General features: G+C 41.9%; 1 pseudogene; it reads left to right on the top strand.

Moving 5' to 3' along the window:
• Window positions 1-253: 253 nt before the first annotated feature.
• On the top strand, window positions 254-969 carry LOC108635104 (annotated as a pseudogene).
• Window positions 970-6,265: the final 5,296 nt, after the last annotated feature.

Raw genomic sequence — 6,265 nt, 5'->3', positions numbered from 1 at the left:
AGACAAAAAGCAATAATGTGTGTAATTACACACATATGTCACTCCTGAGTTAAGAAAAAGACCTTCCTCATTTGATTGGTAAATATCCATTTGGATGGGCACATAGGAAGTTATTGGGAAATACACAATATTAATAGTTTAGATTGATGACATTTTATTTGATCATATTGTGAATACATAAATGAAAATCAAAAAAGGAAGTGAAAGTGTAGAGAAATGACTAGAAAATGAAAACTATCATGTTCCCTATTTAATGGCCTCACATAGAAAGCATGGCATCAGAGAACCTACCTCAAGGTTCCCCCAGACGCCGTCTCAGCCAGCCCAGCAGCAGCCGCATCTTCCCCATGGCCTTCGTGCTCTCTCTACTCATGGCCCTGGCTCTGGTCAGCTACAGCCTGGGAGGATCCCTGGGCTGTGACCTGTCTCAGAACCACATGCTGATTGGCAGGAAGAACCTCAGGCTCCTGGGCCAAATGAGGAGACTCTCCCCTCGCTTCTGTCTGCAGGACAGAAAAGACTTCGCTTTCCCCCAGGAGATGGTGGAGGGCGGCCAGCTCTAGGAGGCCCAGGCCCTCTCTGTGCTCCACGAGATGCTCCAGCAGAGCTTCAACCTCTTCCACCCAGAGCGCTCCTCTGCTGCCTGGGACACCACCCTCCTGGAGCAGCTCCGCACTGGAATCCATCAGCAGCTGGAAGACCTGGACGCCTGCCTGGGGCAGGTGATGGGAGAGGAAGACTCTGGCCTGGGAAGGACGGGCCCCACCCTGGCTGTGAAGAGGTACTTCCAGGGCATCCATGTCTACCTGCAAGAGAAGGGATACAGCGACTGCGCCTGGGAAATCCTCAGAGTGGAGATGATGAAAGCCCTCTCGTCATCAACCAGCTTGCAAGAAAGGTTAAGAAAGATGGGTGGAGATCTGAACTCACCTTGAAAGGACTCTCACTCACTAAGATGTCACATCAGCCTTGCACACTCACCTGTGGTCATTTCAGAAGTTTCTGATTTCCGCTTTAGCCACAAAATTTACTAAATTACTTAAGCATATATTTTGAGTATTAAGCAAGGATGTTAAAAACTTAGCTCTAGCGTCATCAGTCCTTAAGTGATTATTTCCCTGATTTATTTATTATTTATTTATACTTGTCATATTTACATTTTCAGATAAGGATATTTGCCTTCACACTGTATTAAGATTTAGGAAATATGTTCAGCTTCCATTTCATTAAATATGATTTTTTATTTATTAAATTCTTATCAAACTCTTTTAGTTTTCTTTTTGTGTGTGTGAGATCAAATTTATTCTGCTCTCTTTTAGTGGATGGCATTTCCAAACATATTTTTACTGAATGATTGAATAAACCCAAAAATGAACTAATCCAGCAATGAGTATTTAAGTAGAAAATCCTGTGTTTTGATGAAAGAAAACTCCACAGGTGAAGATCTCCACTGCCTCACTGGAAACATATTTGTGCAGTGGTCTTTGTGTAGAAATCCAGACACTGAGTCTGTTTATTCTTAACACCTAAATTCAATCTTCAATATTCTAAACAAAAGTGAGTAACTGATGGTAACACTTATCTACTCATTCATTCATTCAGTTCATGTCACATGTATTAATTGAGTATCAAAGTGGCAGATGGTGGAATTGCCTTTAAGAAACACTGGTAAATAAATCTCATTCAGTATCTTCTATGTTGAAACTTTCAGTCTCATAGAGAATGATACATAAAAATAATGTATTTTTTTAAAATATTCAATTATATTAAAAAATACAAAAAGAAGTAATGGAAAACTGGGTTCTCACATCAGAAGATACTTGCAGGTAATTTTTACAGGTAATTTTCAGGGGAAAAAAGAGGGATACCTCTGTTATGGTACCTGCTGATGCTGCTAAGTCACTTCAGTCGTGTCTGACTCTGTATGACCCCACCAGGCTCCGTCGTCCCTGGGATTCTCCAGGCAAGAACACTGGAGTGGGTTGCCATTTCCATCTCCAAAGCATGAAAGTGAAAAGTGAAAATGAAGTCATCCGGTCGTGTCAGACCCTCAGCGACACCATGGACTGCAGCACTCCAGGCTCCTCCGTCCATGAGATTTTCCAGGCACGAGGACTGGAGGGGGTGCCATTGCCTTCTCCAACCATCACGCTAAGCACATTCAAAATTAACACATTTTTATTTTCTTAAATAAACCGTCAATTTATTTTCACTAGTCTTTTACAACCTCTTGTCTGTTTATCAGTTCAGTTCAGTCCAGACGCTCAGTCGTGTCCAACTCTTTGGGACCCCATGAATCGCAGCACGCCAGGCCTCCCTGTCCATCACCAACTCCCGGAGTTCACTCAGATTCACGTCCATCGAGTCGGTGATGCCATCCAGCCATCTCATCCTCTGTCGTCCCCTTCTCCTCCTGCCCCCAATCCCTCCCAGCATCAGAGTTTTTCCAATGAGTCAACTCTTTGCATGAGGTGGCCAAATTACTGGAGTTTCAGCTTTACCATCATTCCTTCCAAAGAAATCCCAGGGCTGACCTCCTTCAGAATGGGCTGGTTGGATCTCCTTGCAGTCCAAGGGACTCTCAAGAGTCTTCTACAACACCACAGGTCAAAAGTATCAATTCTTTGGTGCTCAGCCTTCTTCACAGTCCGACTCTCACATCCATACATGACCACAGGAAAATGATAGCCTTGACTAGACGGACCTTTGTTGACAAAGTAATGTCTCTGCTTTTGAATATGCTATCTAGGTTGATCATAACTTTTCTTCCAAGGAGTAAGCAGCTTTTAATTTCGTGGCTGCAGTCACCATATGCAGTGATTTTGGAGCCCAAAAAAATAGTCTGACACTGTTTCCACTGTTTCCCCATCTATTTGCCATGAAGTGATGGGACCAGATGCCATGATCTTCGTTTTACGAATGCCCAGTTTTAAGCCAACTTTTTCACTCTCCTCTTTCACTTTCATCAAGAGACTCTTTAGTTCCTCTTCACTTTCTGCCATAAGGGTGGTATCATCTGCATATCTGAGGTTATTGATATTTCTCCCAGCAATCTTGATTCCAGCTTGTGTTTCTTCCAGTCCAGCGTTTCTCATGATGTACTCTGCATAGAAGTTAAATAAGCAGGGTGACAATATACAACCTTGACATACTCCTTTTCCTATTTGGAACCAGTCTGTTGTTCCATGTCCAGTTCTAACTGTTGCTCTCTGACCTGCATACAGATACTTGAACATAAATTCATGTGCATACCCATTCCCATCATGTCTCCTATGAACACTTACTCTATTGGCTAAAAGCAAGAGCCCCAATAAGAACTAGAAGGGAACAGTAAAATCGGTTAAAATTACTTTAAAAAATGTATTTATTTATCTTTGGCTGTGCCATGCAGGTTGTGGGATTTTAGCTTCATGACTAGGGATTGAACACAGGCCCACAGCAGTGGAAGTCCTAACAACTGGACCACCAGTTCAGCTCAGTTCAGTTGCTCTGTCATGTCTGACTCTTTGCAACCCCATGAATGGCAGCATGCCAGGCCTCCCTGTCCATCACCAACTCCCGGAGTTCTCTCAAACTCATGTCCATCAAGTCAGTGATGCCATCCAGCAATCTAATCCTGTGTCATCCCCTTCTCCTCCTGCCCCCAATCCCTCCCAGCATCAGAGTCTTCTCCAATGAGTCAACTCTTTGAAACAGGTGGCCACAGTATTGGAGTTTCAGTTTCAACATCAGTCCTTCTAATGAACACCCAGGACTGACCTCCTTTAGGATGGACTGGTTGGATCTCCTTGCAGTCCCAGGGACTCTCAAGAGTCTTCTCCAACACCACAGTTCAAAAGCACCAATTCTTCGGCACTCAGCTTTCTTCACAGTCCAACTCTCTCATCCATACATGACCACGGGAAAAACCACAGCCTTGACTAGACGGACCTTTGTTGGCAAAGTAATGTCTCTGCTTTTGAATATGCTATCTAGGTTGGTCATAACTTTCCTTCTGAGGAGTAAGCATCTTTTAATTTCATGGCTGCAATCACCATCTGCAGTGATTTTGGACCACCAGGGAACTCCCCTAATAGTTTAATTTTTGCAGTTTTAATTTTGCAATTTTTCATTCAAAACTTAAGAGAAACTCTAAATTGCTTTCAGAAGTATACTGGGTTTAAATCAATGGCAATGGAGAATTGAAAGGAGTATGACAAGTGTCAAAAAAAAATATGTAAAAGGGCTTCCCTGGTGGTCCAGTGGTTAAGAATCTGCCTTGTAATGCAAGGGACACCGGTTTGATCCCTGGTCCAAGAAGATCTCACATGCCTCAGAGCCACTAAGCACGTAAGCCACAACTACTGAGCCTGTGTCTAGAGTGTGGGAGTCGCAACTACTCAGCCCATGAGCCGCAACTACTGAAGCCTGTGCACCTGGAGCCCCTGCTCCTCAATTAGAGAAGCTGCTGCAATGAGAAGCCCAAGCACCGCAACTAGAGAACGCCCGCACAGCAACAGAGACCCAGCACAGCCAGATAAATAATAAAATAAATTAACTCAGTAGCTTTAAGAAAATGTAAAAGTAATATTAACAGTAAAGCAGAAATCAATGCACTTAAGACCCAGATATATAGCACTCAAGATAATAAATACAAGCTACTTATGAATGAAAAGATCTGTTGATTGCTTTAAACATAAACCCCATTATTATCTTGAAGAGGAAGAGAAGCCTAAATTCAAATAATACTAAATACTTATTAATACTAAAACTACAACAACAAAAAAGATGGGCAAATACAGAGCAAGAAAATATAATGAAGGATGTAATTAGAGGTGGCAATGTTAACATCAATGAGATCTTGATAAATAATTAATATCAATATTAATGTCATTAACATCCAGGACAATTCAATAAAAACATGTTTCATTTGAGAAACAAGGTCAATATACATGGAAATACAGTTGGATCTATAATTAAAATTTAAGAGCATGGAACTAAATTTCAAATATTATAGGAGATTTAGTGGGAAAAATGCAGCAATATGTAGTAATGCGTACAGAAACATGGTAGCACTGAAATTTAGTCCAGTGCTGTAAGTTGGTAAAAAATTACAGAAAAATAATAGAAAAAAGAAGGCCTGAAATATGATGTAAAAGACTGTAAACCAGAGGTTTATATATAGGGCCACTATCACCTAGACTAGGAAATACAACTTCTATCAAATATTTATAAATCACCCATGAAAGTTATCACATATTAGACTACCCAGAAAATACCTATAATTCCTCCAGAGCAAATATATTATAAGTTGCATGCTCACATCACAATGCCTGCAATTAATATGAAAATAGGTGGCGCTAGTGGTAAAGAACCTGCCTACCAATGCAGATAGACATAAAAGACCTGGATTCCCATCCCTAGGTTGAGAAGATCCCCTGGAGGAGGGCACAGCAACCCACTCCAGTAGTCTTGCCTGGAGAATCCCTTGGACAAAGGAGCCTGGCGGCCCACAGGGTCGCAAAGAGTCAGACACAACTGAAGCAACTTAGCACAAAAGCAATTATTTTAGAGATTTTAAACTGTCCTGATAAATTATGGTCAAGTCAGAATTAAAAAATGAAATGAGAAATTTAGTAAGTAATGGAAATTCAATCACTATTCTTCAAATTTGCAGGAGCAAAGTTGCATACTGAGGTAAATTCACAGCCTTGAGTGTGTGCATGCTAAGTTTCTTCAGCTGTGTCTGACTCTTTTGCGATCCCATGGACTATAGCCTGCCAGTCTAGCTAGTCCTTGCCACTAGCGCCATCTGGGAAGCCCAAATTGGCAGCTTTAGGAAACATGAATTGAAAATAGATTGGCCTCACTCATTAAAGGGCTTCCAGGTGACTCATCAGTAAAGAACTAGCCTGACAATACAGGAGATACAGCAGACGCCAGTTCCATCCCTGGGTCGGGAAAATCCCCTGGAGGAGGAAATGGCAACCCATTTCAGTATTCTTGCCTGGACAATTCCATAGACAGAGGGGCCTGGCAAACTACAGTCCACGGGGTTGCAAAGAGTAGGACACTACTGGAGCAAACTGAGCAGGCACGCACACACTCGTTCAGTCAGTAAGAGAATTCACAAAACAGTCAAAGAAATAGGAAAAGGTAACATTCATTAAACATTCCCTCTGCACCTGGGACTGTGCTAAAGACTTGACAGGAAGTATTTCTATCTTCTGAACAACCCTCCCAAGCCATTAAACAATAACTGGTTCTCTCAGTGTGTCCTTTGATA

Source organism: Capra hircus, unplaced genomic scaffold (assembly GCF_001704415.2).
Source record: "Capra hircus breed San Clemente unplaced genomic scaffold, ASM170441v1, whole genome shotgun sequence".
NCBI classification, from domain to species: Eukaryota; Metazoa; Chordata; class Mammalia; order Artiodactyla; family Bovidae; genus Capra; species Capra hircus.
Note: the sequence above shows the minus strand (reverse complement) of the source record. Positions and strands in the feature narration are given on the sequence as shown.